At 43.0% G+C, this 15,799-nt stretch overlaps 1 pseudogene; it reads right to left on the bottom strand.

The window, feature by feature from the left end:
• Nucleotides 1–5,088: 5,088 nt before the first annotated feature.
• LOC100477245 lies at nucleotides 5,089–15,520 on the bottom strand (annotated as a pseudogene).
• Nucleotides 15,521–15,799: the final 279 nt, after the last annotated feature.

A 15,799-nucleotide genomic window follows, 5' to 3' on the forward strand; every position in this document is an offset into this window, starting at 1 on the left:
TCTCTCTCAAATAAATTTAAAAAATCTTAAAAAAATTAATGGCTGAAAACTCATCAAACAGCTCAGAATAAAGCTAACAGGTGCCTCAGCTTGTGTGAAGAATTAATACAACTTTTCTGGTGAAAGGAAAAGAAGATTAAAATATATGGAGAGAAACACCATGACACGTATCTGGTCTGAAGCAATACCTTCCACCATCCTCAGCATATCAACTTTTTATGAGGGAAGAATGCAACATATTTGAAATTTGGCTTTTTCTGGAAGCAGTAGTAGTTGACATTTATCAAATGTCCACTATGTGCCAAACACTTTACAATATTATTTCAATTAAACTCTCTTAAGCCTCAGTTTTCTTGTCTATAATATGGAGATAATAAGCCCACCATGTAGCATTGTGACTTAAAAGGGCAAATACATTAAAGCAACAATAAGAGGTACAAACTTCCAGTTATAAATAAATAAGTCACAGGAGGAAAAGTACAGCATAGGGACTATAGTCAGTAATATTGTAATAACTTTGTATGGTGACAGACGGTGACTACACTTATCATAGTGAGCATTGTGTAATGTATAGAATTGTTGAATCACTATGCTGTACACCTAAAACTAATATAATATTGTATGACAACTGTACTTTAATTAAAAATAAATCAATTGATTAGAAACAACAACAACTCTTTGTAGAGTCTTTCATATAGTAAGAGCTCAAGAAAATGACAGGAAAAAAACCCGTGTTATTTAACAAATAAGCTATTTACTTCTTATGGTAACCTTGTAAAGAAGGACTTCTTAAAAATTTGAATTCAGTTAATTAACGTATAGTGTATTCTTAGTTTCAGAGGTAGAGGTCAGTGATTCATCAGTTGTATATAACACCCAGTGCTCATTACATCACGTGCCCTCCTTACTATCCATCACCCAGTTACCCTATTCCTCAAACCCCTCCCCAAGAAAGAATTTTTATACTTCAGTAAATCAAGTCAACTGTGTAGTTCGTGTTTGAAGATTGTTCCAACTGACTTTTTAAACTTGATCTTGTCCCTACACACCATGATGCTCGGGGAATGAAGACTATATAGTCTTAAATCTGGTTTGAGTATGGAGGGTCTCAGTAGAAGCACCGCCTGTAACAACCCCCAGCTCCCCTCCCTCTGCTCACGGGCCTGTGATAATTACAGGTGGAAGTTAATTGAATTGTCCTGCAGATCTAGCCAGTCTTCTACAAGGCTGGTATAACGAATGAAAGACGCAGTCCAGATGTCCCTCAGGGGACCTGTGGTTTTGCCCCTGAAGTCAATCCAGTTCCTTCCCTAAGACTTGCCCACTTCGGGAGCCCGCCCACTGCTGTTAGCGCTGGTTGAATGGGTCAGACATCTCCCTTTCTGCACCAAGGGGCTAATCTGTGGGGGTTTTTTTCTTCCAGTCTCAAATGCCTTTTCTTTATTGCCCTGTCAGAGTTCTTATTTTATAATGCTTTGAGCAATTTAAAAAAATATTTTGTTTATATTCTCTATTGTCTCCCACACTCCAGGCAAGTCTTTGTTTGTTTGTGAACAGGTGCTAGCCCGTGTGTTCCTGTACAAATCCAGGGCTCTCTGAGGCAGGTGATGAGACCGCCCAGGGTGTCTGAGGTATGAGGCCTGACAACCCAGCACCACCGCACTTTCGGGCCACGAGGGAAGGAGGCCTTACTTACTGTCTCCCCACAGACAGTAAATACACGTGGCTTGGCAAAGCAAGTAGAAGTGCTCTCACCTCACCTTGCATGAAAAGACCACTCAGGGTAGACACAATATTCCAGTGATGGAGAGCATGGGCCAGTACACTAAACTCTAGGTCAGATTTTCATAAATGAAATTTTATTGGAACTCAGGCAGAGGCGAGCAGTTTCAACAGACAGTGCATGGCCCACAAAACCTAGGATATTTACTTCTCTGGCCCTTGACAGCAAGGGTTTGCAGACCTGTGCTCTAGAGGTCTAGTATGGAACCCTCTAGCTGGCATGAGCAATCAGAAATCCTCCTAAAGCAATGGGGAGGCACAGCCCCAGCAGGGACCAGGCCTCAGGGGCCATTTTGGTGACGAGTGTCACTGTTGTTTGTCCCTGTTCATGCAAGGATGGGCAGCGTCTATGTCTTAAATTTTTTTTATATATTTTTAGTTATTTCATTTTAATTTTTAAAAAATTTAGTAAGCTCCATGCCCAATGTGGAGCTTGAACTCACGACCCTGAGATTAAGAGTCACATGCTCTACTGACTGAGCCAGCAAGGCATGCCACCTTAAAAAAATTTTTAAGTTGTAATAGCATATATGTAACATAAAATCTGTCATTTTAACCATTTTCTTAAAGATTTTATTTATTTATTTTTAGAGAGAGAGAGAAAGAAAGCATGAGATGGGGGGAGGGCCCGGGGGAGAGGGAAAGAGAGAATCTTGAGCAGACTCTGTGCTAAGACCCGAGCCTGACACAGGGCTCAATCCAACCACCCTGAGATCATGACCTGAACCAAAACTAAGAGTTGAACGCTCAACTGACTGAGCCACCCAAGTGTCCCCCCACCCCCGCCCTGCATTTTAACCACTTTTAGTTCAGTAGCATTAAATACATTCACATTTCTGGGCAACCAGTCCATCTCCAGAACTTTTTCATCATCTCAAACTGAATGTCTAGACCTTTTACCATTTCTCCTGCCTTGAAGTTTTCAGCAGTGGAAATCATGGTAATTCATGAATGAGTCCCTACTGTCAGCAGGGAATATCCATTTTTGATAGCCTGCTAAAAAGCAAATCCTCTGTGTCAACTGGGATGTGTGTGGCAGAAGGCTGAACGAAGCTGCCTCTTTGCAGTGTCCAGTTTGTGCCCCTAACCAAATGCTCCCAGAGAGTATTTTCTTGATAGCACATGGCTGGATTCAAGCTGAAACCAGCTAGGACTCATACCCTTGCACACTGATGATACTCAAGCAGTTTAAAGTAAATCACTACAACCAGCATGAAGCATGGTTCTGGAGGCTTAGCAGGTGCTTGGTAAATATTTCTTGGGTAGAAAATAAGGGAGAGAATGAATGAATCTACTCTGAAGGCAAGAGTAGAGAAATTGTCTTCAGACTTGGGCTTTCATTGGTCACATTCTTAGGAATCTGACTTCCATTTTGTGGTTCTCTTTCAGGAACATAGTTGTTTTAATAATTCTTCCAACACTGATAAGAACAGTTATTTTTAACTGGACATTGTCAAGGGGTGTCCCGAAGTCCTTCCCACCCTAGCTTCCTTGACCTGGACATGTTCAGATTTCCACTAGAGCTGCCTGGTGAAAGGAGATGGAGTACTATCCTGATTAAAAATGCGGGAGACTTCCTACATTCTCCTGCATAGATATGCCACTGAGCAATTGCCAGAATTTGCACTCTGGTGGAATTTAAGATGGGGCTGACTGGTTCCTCTCTCTCTCATTCCCTTCTCCCAAATCTCATCAGAGGCCCACCATCAGGGTGGGTGTGTGCTTCCACACTGTGGGGGAATATGGGAGTGTGGATTTAGGGGTGGGGAGGGGAAATAGGAACCACCTCGATTTCCACCCTAGGGAACCAGTGGCTGAAAGAGGCCATAAAAACCCCCAGATGGGCATGCCCACTGGGCAGATGGAGAAACTGAGACCAGGAAGACTAAGTGGCATGCGGAGGTGGGCCAAAGTGGCCAGTCACACACCTCCTAGAGGCAGAGCCCTGGCAAGCCTCATTTCCACATCCCCTCGGCTAGAATGTTGAATTTATTTGCCCAGATTGACTGTTGTTAAAAAAAAAAAAGACCCAAGTAGAATGTAGCTTCTACCACAGATGTCTTTCTTTCTTTCTTTCGTTCTTTCGTTCTTTCATTCTTTCTTTCTAGAAACAGTTATCAGTTATTTAATTCTTGATAGAGGAATGGAAATAAATCTCAAAACCAAATATTATGCAGTCATTTGAGGAAAATACAGAATAAAGACCCAACAGTTTTGTCTAAAGAAAACAAGATGTGTCCACCTCCCCACTTTGTTGACCCTGGTCTGTGTTGTACAATTCTGCAGACAACTCTCAGCACAGGTAGTGGAGAAAAGTAATATGAAAAATGATGAGCTCTAGAGACCATTCAAGAGTGTTTACTGACTATATTAGCATTTGTGTTTGCTTAATCCCATCTTTCAGTGCTTTGAAATAATTCCAATCTATATATTCCAGTAAAAGGCAAGCAATTTCCAAGCTACAGTCTTCAACACCAACCAACTAGTGTCAATCTGCAATTAGAGACCAATCCAAGATGGCACAAAATCCCCCAGAATCAAGAGGTACTGCTTCCCAAAAGGACTGTATATCTCCCTTGATGGCACTAAATGAATGAGCTTTCACTCTGGTAAAGGGAAAGAGACTTGAGACATCATGCCACAGGGATATGATGTCTGGTGTTTTTTTTCCCCACGATTTTATTTATTTATTTGACAGAGGGAAAGAGAGAGTACAAGCAGGGGGAGTGGCAGGTAGAGGGAGAGGGAGAAGCAGGATCCCTGCTGAGCAGAGCGCCTGATGTGGGGCTCAATCCCAGGACCTTGGGATCATGACCTGAACCAAAGGCAGATGCTTAACTGACTGAGCCACCCAGGCACCCCAGGATATGATGCCTGAAATGAAAGGTGGAGCAGATCCCACTGGAGCATGCACACTAAGTGCAACAGAATTAAAGAGAAAATGTCACATATAAAGTGCTGTATAATAAGAGAGAAATAAAGGACCAGGGTTATCAAAGCCAAAAGAGGGAAAGCAACAAGAATTCAGTACAAGGGAAAATTTCAGACACTGGTGGCAAAAGGCTCTCTACTGAAGCCTCAGAAGTGCTTACGTTCTAATCAAACTTCAGCTAACCCCATATCAGAGTCCTATTTGGGGCAATGCATCTGTTAAAGCTCTAAATTTAGAAGGGAAATAATGTAAACAAAACGAAACAAAACAAAACACCTCAAAAAACCAAACTCACTAAAAGACAGCTTCCAAAATTCTACGACTAGCCAGCTGGAGTAAAGACACAGGCCAAGTGTACTCTACAATACCGCCAATTACCAAGGAACAAGGGGAAGGAAGCTGGCTGGGAAGCAGAAGAAACTGTTGTCTCTTATCTCCTGAGGGGTAGAATATCTTCTCAGATGGTGGCTGTAAATCGTGATGCAGTGATCCCAACAGTCCAAGACCAACAGCTGCCCTGTAGGAGTGAGAGCGATGCCCACTGGACACGTGAGCCCCTCTTGAATGAGGACACTCCAGCCCCCACCCTTAGGAAAGTGGAGAATTTCTTTTCGACTACATCAGCCACAATGAGATCGCCAGGAACATCACACACCTGCCAGCAATGCAGTGGAAATCCTCCTTCTCTGAGAAAAAGCGGCCAATCAGGTGACCCAGCTGCCCACTGGGGCCCACAGAGCCTGTGGAGAAGCCACTCTCCAGGTGGTGCTCATTCTGCTGATTCTCCAGATTGAGGCTCAAGACTGTGAAGTAGACGGTGCCCTCAGCATCACAGGTGACAGACTTGGGCCGCACAGCAAGACAGAGGCAGCTGTATTTGACCACCCCTGCTCCTCGGTCAACAGTGAAGCACCAGAGCTTTCCATCTTCCACATCAGTTACCACACACTGGCCAGATGGAAGGGCTGTGATGCCCCGGGGTTTGCATGCAGTGGCCATAAGAGATATACTTGAGGGAGCTGTCATAGCTGTCAGTCACACCAGTGAGCCATGGCAGTTCATGGCCACCGAGAGAGGAGTGAGATTGGGCAGATCAGCCCCAAGGGAGCTCAGCACAAAGCTATCACTAGGGCTGCAGCAGATCTCCTTCAAAAAGCCTTTCTGAGTAAAGACTTGTATATAGTCGTTGCTTCGGTCAGCAACGAGCACCTCGCCTTCACTGGTCACTCAGAGACTGACTGGAAGGTTGAACATGCCTGGAGTGCTGCCTTTAGCCCCCATCTTCTTGAGGAAGAGCCGCTGCCAGATATTGGCCACAGTCACAGAACCGGCTGCTGAGCAGGTGAGGCCCTAGGGCTGGTGACCACGTCCTCAGGGCTCACGTCCATCTCTCTAAACGTAATGAGGTGGAGGCAGCAGAGGCTGCAGCCTCCGGGGCTAGGAGTCTTCCGTGTTAACTGTCCAGGGATTTTTAACTGCCTGCCGGGTTTGGAGGGGGCCCACATGGCCAACCTGAAGAAGCTCCACAGCCTTAGTGTAAGCTACCGGGGCAGGCTGGTCATGACCTCGCACTCCTCCTCATCTGCTGTCTCGTCTAGCAGCACTGCGTTTGCCTGTTTGACCTTGGCCAGGAAGTAGTCACAGCAAGACCCAGCCTGCACCTCTGCGTGGTAAGCAGGTAACTCTGCTGCTCTACCACCTGACTGTTGGACTTCTCAAACTCAGCCAAACAGCCTGTGAGGAACTTGCAAGAGCGAGTCAGCTTTTCCTCGCCCCTGCATTCCTAGGCCGTACTCCTGGAGAACCACTTTATGCCTCACCTGAAGGTCCTTGGAGACCCCTTCCAAGGCCACCTACCGCTGCTGCAGCTCCCCCATGAGCTCCCGCAGCTGGGCCAACTTCTCTCCACGGTCCCAACACTGCTCCTCACCTGCGTCTTTTACAGGAAGTGTACGGTGGCCAGGGGGCTGGGATCCGCCTCCGGACGGGGCTCACACAACACCACACCGCAGCTCGGGCAGGATTGCCTGGGCAGCCGCTGGCCACAGGACCGGAACAGGAGCGGCCCCGCAGTCTCAGTGAGCTGGGCTGTGTCAATGACCTTCAGCACCATCAGGTTGTCCGTCAGCTGGGTGAGGCTGGTCATGCGGGTAATCTTCCTGCAAAAGGGACAGCGGACCCCACTGATGCTACTGGCCAGGCGCTGCTCCAGGCATGGGTGGCAGATGGTGTGGTCACCTTGCAGGAGCTTGGGCCGCACAGGCTCCTCCGTGAAGGACTCCATGCAGATGGGGCATTGCAGCACTTCCCCAAGGGCATCCAGGTTCAGGTGAGAAGCTGCTGCTGCTGCTGCAGTGGCCACTGAGCTTCCCTTGAAGGGCCTCCTAACACAGCTCAGAACGGAATAGCTTGGCGTCCATGCTCCAGAGGGTCAATCCTGCTGACCGCCGGGGCTCCCACACGTCCACCACCACCTTCTACCACAGACGTTTAAATAAGGATGTTAGAATTTGGAAGAGACTGGGGACATTTATTAGAATGGGTTGGTCTGGGGACAGTGAGAGGAAAATGGTAGTGACAAGGACATTATATATAAACATGGATCAGCAAATGGCCCCACTGCTCTAGATATTCCATGCCTGACTTCTTGCCCTTCCTTTCCTGACTGGGGCCTTGCAGGTTCTGAGGCAGTACATTCTGTCTTTAACTTTGGCCCTCCTTGGGCAGTAATTCACTGCATGGGCATCGGTTCATATCTTACTGTCTTACTGATCAAAAGCCTTGGGATAAGAGGGAAATATTTTTTAAAAAATTAATTTTGACATGAATTAACTTGAAATTTGCCTTGTCTTCAATGTTTGAGCCTTCTGGGCTACAGTTGGTTCCTGGGTTTGCTTGCATTCATGGGCACAGGCCCTGGGTCATTTAGACTGATGTGATCATCTCCCTCTTCATTCCCAGATAATCATCTCAGTTTTTTCTCCCTTTGACTTGAGTTGGGGAGGGCTGGGAGAGACAGAGGGAGGGAGAGAGAGAGAATGAATATGTGATTGGAACTGAGTTATCTCAGCATCTCTCTTTAAAATTGAATTGAGTACTAACATTAACTTCTGACATGGAAGTATTCATAATAATTTAGGATATTAAATTATAGCTAATTATAATTTTTTTGCTTGTTTCTGAAACCTAGAAACAAGCCAACAAGACTGTTGGGCCACGTTTGTATTATACTTGTCTTTTGGGCAGCCAGTGTTAGAGATTACTGAGATAAACCAATGAGGTCAGCTGATCCTCTTTTTAATTTTTCCTTTTTTAAAAAGTAAAAGCTGAAGAAAGGAACTGGTGACCTCTGAGGCTGTTTAGATTCTGTGCAGTTTTCTGGAAAACATCTTCATTGTTCAGGGTGAGAGGTTGAAGGTTTATTTTTATGCATCTCTGTTTTTAGCTGCAGATCAACATTGCTGGCTCATGGTGGAAGCTCCTTTGTATGAAACATCCCTTACTGCATCTGTCCCTTGAGCATAGCATGTGCCAAATTATCATTCCTAATAGGCTGGTTGATCTTCTGGAGAGAGGAAACATCTTGATAACTCCCTGAGATGTGTTATGTCAGAGAAAGTGTGTCACGGATCCTTGACAGCTCACACAAGGGCATCGTTAGGGATGGAATGCCAGGTACCAGGCCTTTCAGCTCACCTGCTCAGGGACTGTTGCCCATCACATCTCATTACCCAACTTTGTACACTTGGCTGCCATTTTCTCAAAGACACTTACGCAGTGGTATTTGGTAACGACGTCAATTCTTTTCCTGTCTGACCTAGAAGATTACAGTGACTCAATGCTGGCTGGTCAACCTTAAAGATTAAATCGAGGACATTGGCTTAATGATTTTAACAGCTAGTGTAAAGGATTTCCCAAGTGTGAGAATCATGATATAAAATAGCGTTGGGAATTTTATTCAGTCTTAAAGAGAAAGTAAGTAACACAGCTCAAGGCTTACTTTATGATTGTATTTCTTAAAAAATAAGCTTCACATTTTAAAAGATTTAAACAGGAATAGGATATAAGAGTCTAATGGAGAATCAGCAAACTCTAAACTTGTAAAATGCCTTACAGTGTGAATGGATATCTGATTGTATGTTAGAAACTATGCAAGAATCATTATTATCCTATGATTATGATAATTACTTTCTTAGTTGAATTCCTTTGGGTAAAACTTTTATTTGCTCTATTTCAGTGTTTCTCAAATGTTCATATGCATAAGAATATCCTGGGGAATTTCTTTATAATACAGATTCCTGGGCCATATCCTGAGACCTCAGTATGTGTGAAGTGGTCCCCAATAATTTAAGTAAGCACTCTTGCTGATTCCAGTACTGGTGTTTGTGGAGATGGAGACTTTTTAGCTAACACTTAACCACACCCTCTGGATGCTGATAGAAAAGTGAGTAAAAATAAGGATTAACTAATCACCAATGGTAAGGAAGCTTTATGAACATACCTGCCCTGAAAAAGATGCTCTTGAACTTTTTTTACTCCTGTGTCTAGTATTCTAGAGAGACATACAGTTTGTAAAGAAAAGGGCATAATGATTTCTTCGTAGTGCTTGTTAGATGGTCTAGGAATATTTGGAAATATGTCCTATAAAAAAATACTGCCTGGAATATGTTGGGAACAAGTCTATGATGTATGCCCTAGGATTTCTCAACCCAGCCTGAATATATCTGGCGTGGAGAACTTCACTGGTTAGCTCACAGTCTTTGTTATCCCACCTGAAAATGGGGGGGCAGGAGCATTGGTGGCGAGGCTGTGGTGCTTCTCAGGTAGGACTGGGGAAATGCTTCGGCAAGCTGGCTGTGGGGCCCTGAGCCACCTCATTGAACTCTGTGTGGGTGCTGGGTTGCTGCACTTGGGTGAGAGAGAAGGAGAAGGATGACTGTTAGCTTCCTCCCTTTCTTATAGAATGTGATTTCCCTCAAATTTAGGAAAAATCTTATCTTTTCTCTTTGAGGAGAATTCGGCCGAATGATCATACTTTTAAAATGCTGAGTATAGAATCTTTGGTTAAAGAGAAAGGCAAGAAAAATGTCAACAATACAGATGCTTCTTTTCCTTTGAGATTTATTTTTCCTGCTGCTATTTTGGAAGGCAACGATTATTAATGCTTCTTGGAAAAGTAGGAATGCTATGTAAGATGACTGATTCCATCCTCAGTGCCCTCTGAGTCCTAAATCAATTGCCTCCTGGACATGGACACTTCACAGAAATCACAAGCACAATGTGCTCAAAAGTAGGTGTACTATGAAATCCCAATGACATTTTTTTGCAGAAATAGAAAAAAAAATTCTAAAATTCATATGGAACCTCAGGGGACCCTGAATACCCAAAACAATTTTGAAAAAGAAGAACAAATCTGGGAGACTAACACTTTCTGATTTCAAAACATAGTACAAAGTCAAAGTACAGTATGGTACAGTATGGTACAGTATGACATGAAGACACACAGACCAATGGAATAGAATAGACAGCCAGAAATAAACCCTTGCATATATGCTCAAATGATCTTTGACAAAGGTACCAAGATCATTCAATGGGAGAAGGGCAGTGTCTTCAACAAATAGTATTGGGAAAACTGGATATCCACTTGTGAAAAAATGCAGTTGGATTCTTTTCTTACATTATATTAAAAAATTAACTCAGAATAAAGACCTAAATGTAAGACCCCAAACTATAAAACTCCTAGAAGAAAATATAGGGGAAAATCTTCATAACATTGGATTTGGCAATGATTTCTTAGATATGACAATGGAAGTACAGGCAACAAAAGCAAAAATAGACAAATAGGACTATGCCAAACTTACTTTTGTGTGTCAAAGGACACTATTAACAGAATAAAAGACTGCCTATGGGATGGAAGGAAGTAATTGTGTCTCGTATTCTTTCATGAGATGGTCAACCAGCTTCAACCACAAAAAGGAACACAGGAGAGGTGCAAGAAAATAAAATTTATATATTCACAAGTCCTAGGGACAGGAGGCATGCTACACCATGCAAGACTACATGGGGGGAGTGTCAAGGGAGCCAGCTCAACTTAGCAGGTGGGGGGCTAAGGGACACTAGTGGCTTTACTGGGGGTCAAGATGGAGTACACCAATGAAAAGCATGAGGGGATTTCATTGGTGCATTTGAAGATCATTAGTTCACAGTTAGGGGAGGACAAGAAAGTAATTTGTGACAGGGACCAACCAGTCTTACCATATTGGTGTAACTGGTAACCTGGGCAGAGTGTTTGCAGCCTGTTTGTGGGGGGGTTGTTGAGGCAGCAAGAAAGTATGAAGTTGAAAAATTTACAATACAATTTGGAAATCATATATCTGGTAAGGGGTTAATATCCAGACCATATAAAGAACCCTTACAACTTAACAACCAAAATATCAAAAAGTCCATCAAGAAATGGGCAAAGGACGTGAATAAATATTTCTCCAAAGAATATACAAGTTGCCAACAAATGTATAAAATGATATTCAACATCACTAATCATTACAGAAATGCAAATAAAAACTGTGATGAGATATCATCCCACACTAATTAGGATGACTTCTATTAAAAAAAACACAGAAAATAACAAGCATTGGAGAGGATGTGGATAAATTGGAACCTTTATGCACTGTTGGTGAGATTGTAAAATGGTGCCACCACTATGGAAAACAGGGTGGCAGTTCCTCAAAAGATTAAAAAAAGAACTACCGTTTGATTCAGCAATCTTATTTCTGGGTATATATTCAAAAGAATAGAAAGTATGGTCTCGAGGAGATATTTGCATATCCATGCTCATAGCAACACTATTCACAATAACTGAGAGCTGGAAGCAGCCCAAATGTCCTTTGGTGGATGAATGGATAAACAAAATGTGATACATACATACAACAGAATACTATTCAACCTTAACAAAGAAGGAAATACTTTCACATGCTCCAACATGGATGAAACTTGAGAACATTGTGCCAAGTGAAATAAGCTGGTTGTAAAAAGACAGAAACAGCATGATTCTACTTATATGAGGAATTTAGAGTAGTCAAATTCATAGAGAAAGCAAGTAGAATGGTGGCTGCCAGGGGATGAAAGTAGGGGGAAATGGGAAGTTATTGTTTAATGGGTACAGAGTTTCAGTTTTGCAAGATGAGAAAGTTCTGGTGATGGAAGGTGGTGATGGTTGCACAACCAGGTGAACATACTTAGCACTACTGAACTGTACACTTAAAATAATTAAAATGTTTGAAAAACCCCACAACTAGGTATATCGTTTTCCTTGCAATGTCTTTTTCTGCTGTACCATGAGGATTATTTGTTGCAGGTCACCAAACTAAATGATGTAAGCAGAAAAGGAATTGCTTATACATATACTGTGTTTAACTGATTTGAAGAGGTACACTTTCTCCTACCCTAGCATGTCTGATATTAGAACCCATCTCACAATTGGTGACATTTGTAATGGATGAGGTAGATTCTGCCCAGATCGTCCCTTCAAGTCTATCTTCTTGGAGCGCTGACAGAGGACAGCTCTCAGCTGCGTGTCTCTTTCTGAGATTTGCCCGCTGTTGGGAGGAGCTGCCTCACCCAAGGCTACATTCCACCTTCAGTGACTAGTCTACATGGGAGTTCAGAGCTCTGGCTTCCTTGCCTTCATGAGGGACAACTCTTAAAAAGTATCAGCTGCAGAGCTCCCAGGGGGTATGCTGAGTTCCCTAACTCTATTGCATTTCAGCTCAGCTTCCCCCAACCCTGGGTCCTGCTGTCCTCATCTCCTTGCTGGTATTATTCTGGGAGCCTTCCCCAATCAATCCTCTGTACTCAGATCTCCTCGGGGGCTTTTTCCAAGAGAACCTGTCCTGACAGCATGCCACCATGTGATTGAGAATCTCTTTTTCTTTCTTAACGTTCCATAAAATAAAGGTGTGACTGAACATTAATGGTGCCTTAGATTCTAGAAAATAAACTAGGCATTAAACAAGTCAAAGGGTGGAGGAGGTAAGGAAACAGACTGGTGAAGATTAGAGCTCAAAAGTCCTTGTACACCATTCTATTGAGTTTAGACCTTGTCTTGAAGGAAAGTAACATAAGCAAATTTGGTTTTTGCAAAGATCTGCCTGATTTGAGGGCTGAGTAATAGATAGGAGAGGCCAAGGTTTGGAGCAGAGGAAACAGAATGAGGGTGTTGAGATAGCTTACAGTAGGGAATGGTGGCGGTAGTGATGCTAAGGAGTGGGTGGATGCAAGTGTCCTTCTAGAGGTGGAATCTATCAGATTGGGTGACTATTATGGAAAGAAGAAGATCTCTGGAAAGAAAAGACTCTGGCTTGGATACAACATTTCAATAAGCCTAAGATGTGATTGCAGGGTACACCATGATTATATGTGCCACTGACAAAGAAAAAAATGTTTCCAATCAAACTACGGCCTGTTCCGGTTTTGGAGACACATCCCAATCTCAGATATGTCAGAAACTGTGCATATGACGATAGTTTAAGCTATCTACTCTGGAAAGTTCTCTTGCATTACTAAGATTATGTTAGGTACTCCTCTGAGTGTTTTCTAGCAGTCAGTGTGCTTAGTCTTGTTGCAGGCATCCCGTTATCCTGTTAATGTTGTTTTAAGCTTTATGAAAAAACATCCATGAGAGCCTAGCATGTGCCTGGCTCTCTTCTAGGGCCAGGGATTCAGCAAATGGACTCAGTTGGAAAAAATCTGACCAGATCTCTTATACTTGTTTGTGGTCTCTTACCAGTTGACTGTGGGCTCCTTGGCAGAGCACCACTGCTTCCCCAATAGCTGGTGCAACACCTGACACACTGAGCACCATAAATATTTGTCGTGAGAATGAATGAACACATTGAAGGGCTTTTCTCTTATAGGTGAGGTGCAGTAACTCACCCTGGTCCAGATGCTTCAAATTTTATGCTTCAATGATTTCAAGAGAGCATGTCTCAAGATTTTCTGTTCCCTCTGATCATTCTGAGCTTAGCTCCTGGATCAATCTGCCCAAAACACTGCTGTAATTTTACGGGTCAAAATCCTTTAGGGGCCTCCTTGTCACCCATGAAGTGAAGACCTTGTGTTCACTGATTCCTCTTGGTCTCGTTCTGGCTCATCTTTCTAAACTTACTTCCTTTTTTTTCTTAAAGATTTTATTTATTTATTTGAGAGAGAGCACGAGAGAGAGAGGATGAGCAGGCAAAGGGAAGAGATAAGCTCTCCACTGAGCAGGGAGCCTGATGCAGGGCTTGATCCCAGGACCTTGAGATCATGACCTGAGCTGAACGCAGATGCTTAACCTACTGAGCCACCCAGGTGCCCCTCTAAACTCACTTCTTATGACTTCTCTCCATCATCATCTGCTCACAGTTCTTTGAGTCATTCTTGATTTCATCTTCTCTTGGCTACTAGCTTAGTCTTGAATGTTTACTCGTTTTCCCTCACCAAATCATAACCACATGCTAATACCCACTGCAGATCCCAGTTTATACTGAAGCTTTTCCGTACTGTCTTGGTTCACAGATTTATGTCTTACCTCCTGTAATGGTTACAACTTGTGCCATCTAACTTAGTATGTCTCTTTTATTATGATTTAATCATTCATTTCTCATCTCCTTAATCATATGGGAAACTCTTCATGGGTGGGAGTTTTCTAACATCCTTATATATACTTTTGCCTAAACATGGTATATGGCAGATAGAAAATATTTAGAAATAGCTTGATGAACAAATGAGTGGATGGCAATCTCCTAGGAGGGATGGGAAGTGTTCCTGAAACTTCTGAGTGGGGTAATAGAGAATAAACAATCAGGTGGTAAAGAAAACAAACATCATCAATTGATTTTAATTTTTGTGAAAGTAAATATCTGCATAGCTTTAAAATGGTGCCTGGCTGGGGTGCCTGGGTGGCGCAGTCTTTAAGCGTCTGCCTTTGGCTCAGGACATGATCCCAGTGTTCTGGGATTGAGCCCCACATCAGGCTCCTCCGCTAGGAACCTGCTTCTTCCTCTCTCACTCCCCTGCTTGTGTTCCCTCTCTTGCTGGCTGTCTCTCTCTGTTAAATAAATAAATAAAATCTTTAATAAATAAATAAATAAATAAATAAATAAATAAATAAATAAAATGGTGCCTGGAGGGTTATACTGAAAAATAATGGTCCCAGTTCCACTCCCCAGGGACACTTTTTTTTTTAAAAGATTTTATTTATTTATTTGACAAAGATAGAGACAGCCAGTGAGAGAGGGAACACAAGCAGGGGGAGTGGGAGAGGAAGAAGCAGGCTCCCAGCAGAGGAGCCTGATGTGGGGCTCGATCCCAGAACACCGGGATCACGCCCTGAGCCGAAGGCAGACGCTTAACGACTATGCCACCCAGGCGCCCCTCCAGGGACACCATCTTTCAACTCTTCCAGATATATATATTTTTTTTAATTAGAAACTCCAAATTTCTAAATAACATGCTTCTATGTTATTTTTGATGATTCAGTTTTCTGCATAAGTTTCTATTACAGAAAGACCCTATGTTCCCTTTTTTTCTTGTTCATTCCCTTGTTTACTGAAGCACACCTCCAGTAGCAACCTAAGAAGGTATATCGGAACTCTCTCTTTTATTAAGACTGTTTTTAGAGCAGTTTCGAGTTTACAGTAAAACTGAAGGGAAAGGACTGAAATTTCTTGTATTCCCGCACCCCCACACCTGCATAGCCTCTCCATTATCCATCTCTACCACTATGGTGACATAGTGGTAAATTTGTTGCAGTTGATGAACCCCCATTGACCCATCATAATTATCCAAAGTCCATAGGTTGTATTAAGGTTTACTCCTGGTGGTATAAATTCTATGGGTTTGGAGAAATGCATAATGGCATGTATCTGTCATTATAATATCATATGGAGCACTTTCACTGTCCTAAAAATTCTCTGTGCTCTATCTATCATCCCTTCCCATCCACTCCCAAACCTCTAGCAACAGGGATCTTTTTCCTGTCCTCATAATGTTGCCTTTTTAAGGATGTCATATAGTTGGAATCATACAGTATGTAGCCTTTTCAGA

The sequence above is a fragment of the Ailuropoda melanoleuca genome, unplaced genomic scaffold (genome assembly GCF_002007445.2).
Source record: "Ailuropoda melanoleuca isolate Jingjing unplaced genomic scaffold, ASM200744v2 unplaced-scaffold11384, whole genome shotgun sequence".
NCBI lineage: Eukaryota > Metazoa > Chordata > Mammalia > Carnivora > Ursidae > Ailuropoda > Ailuropoda melanoleuca.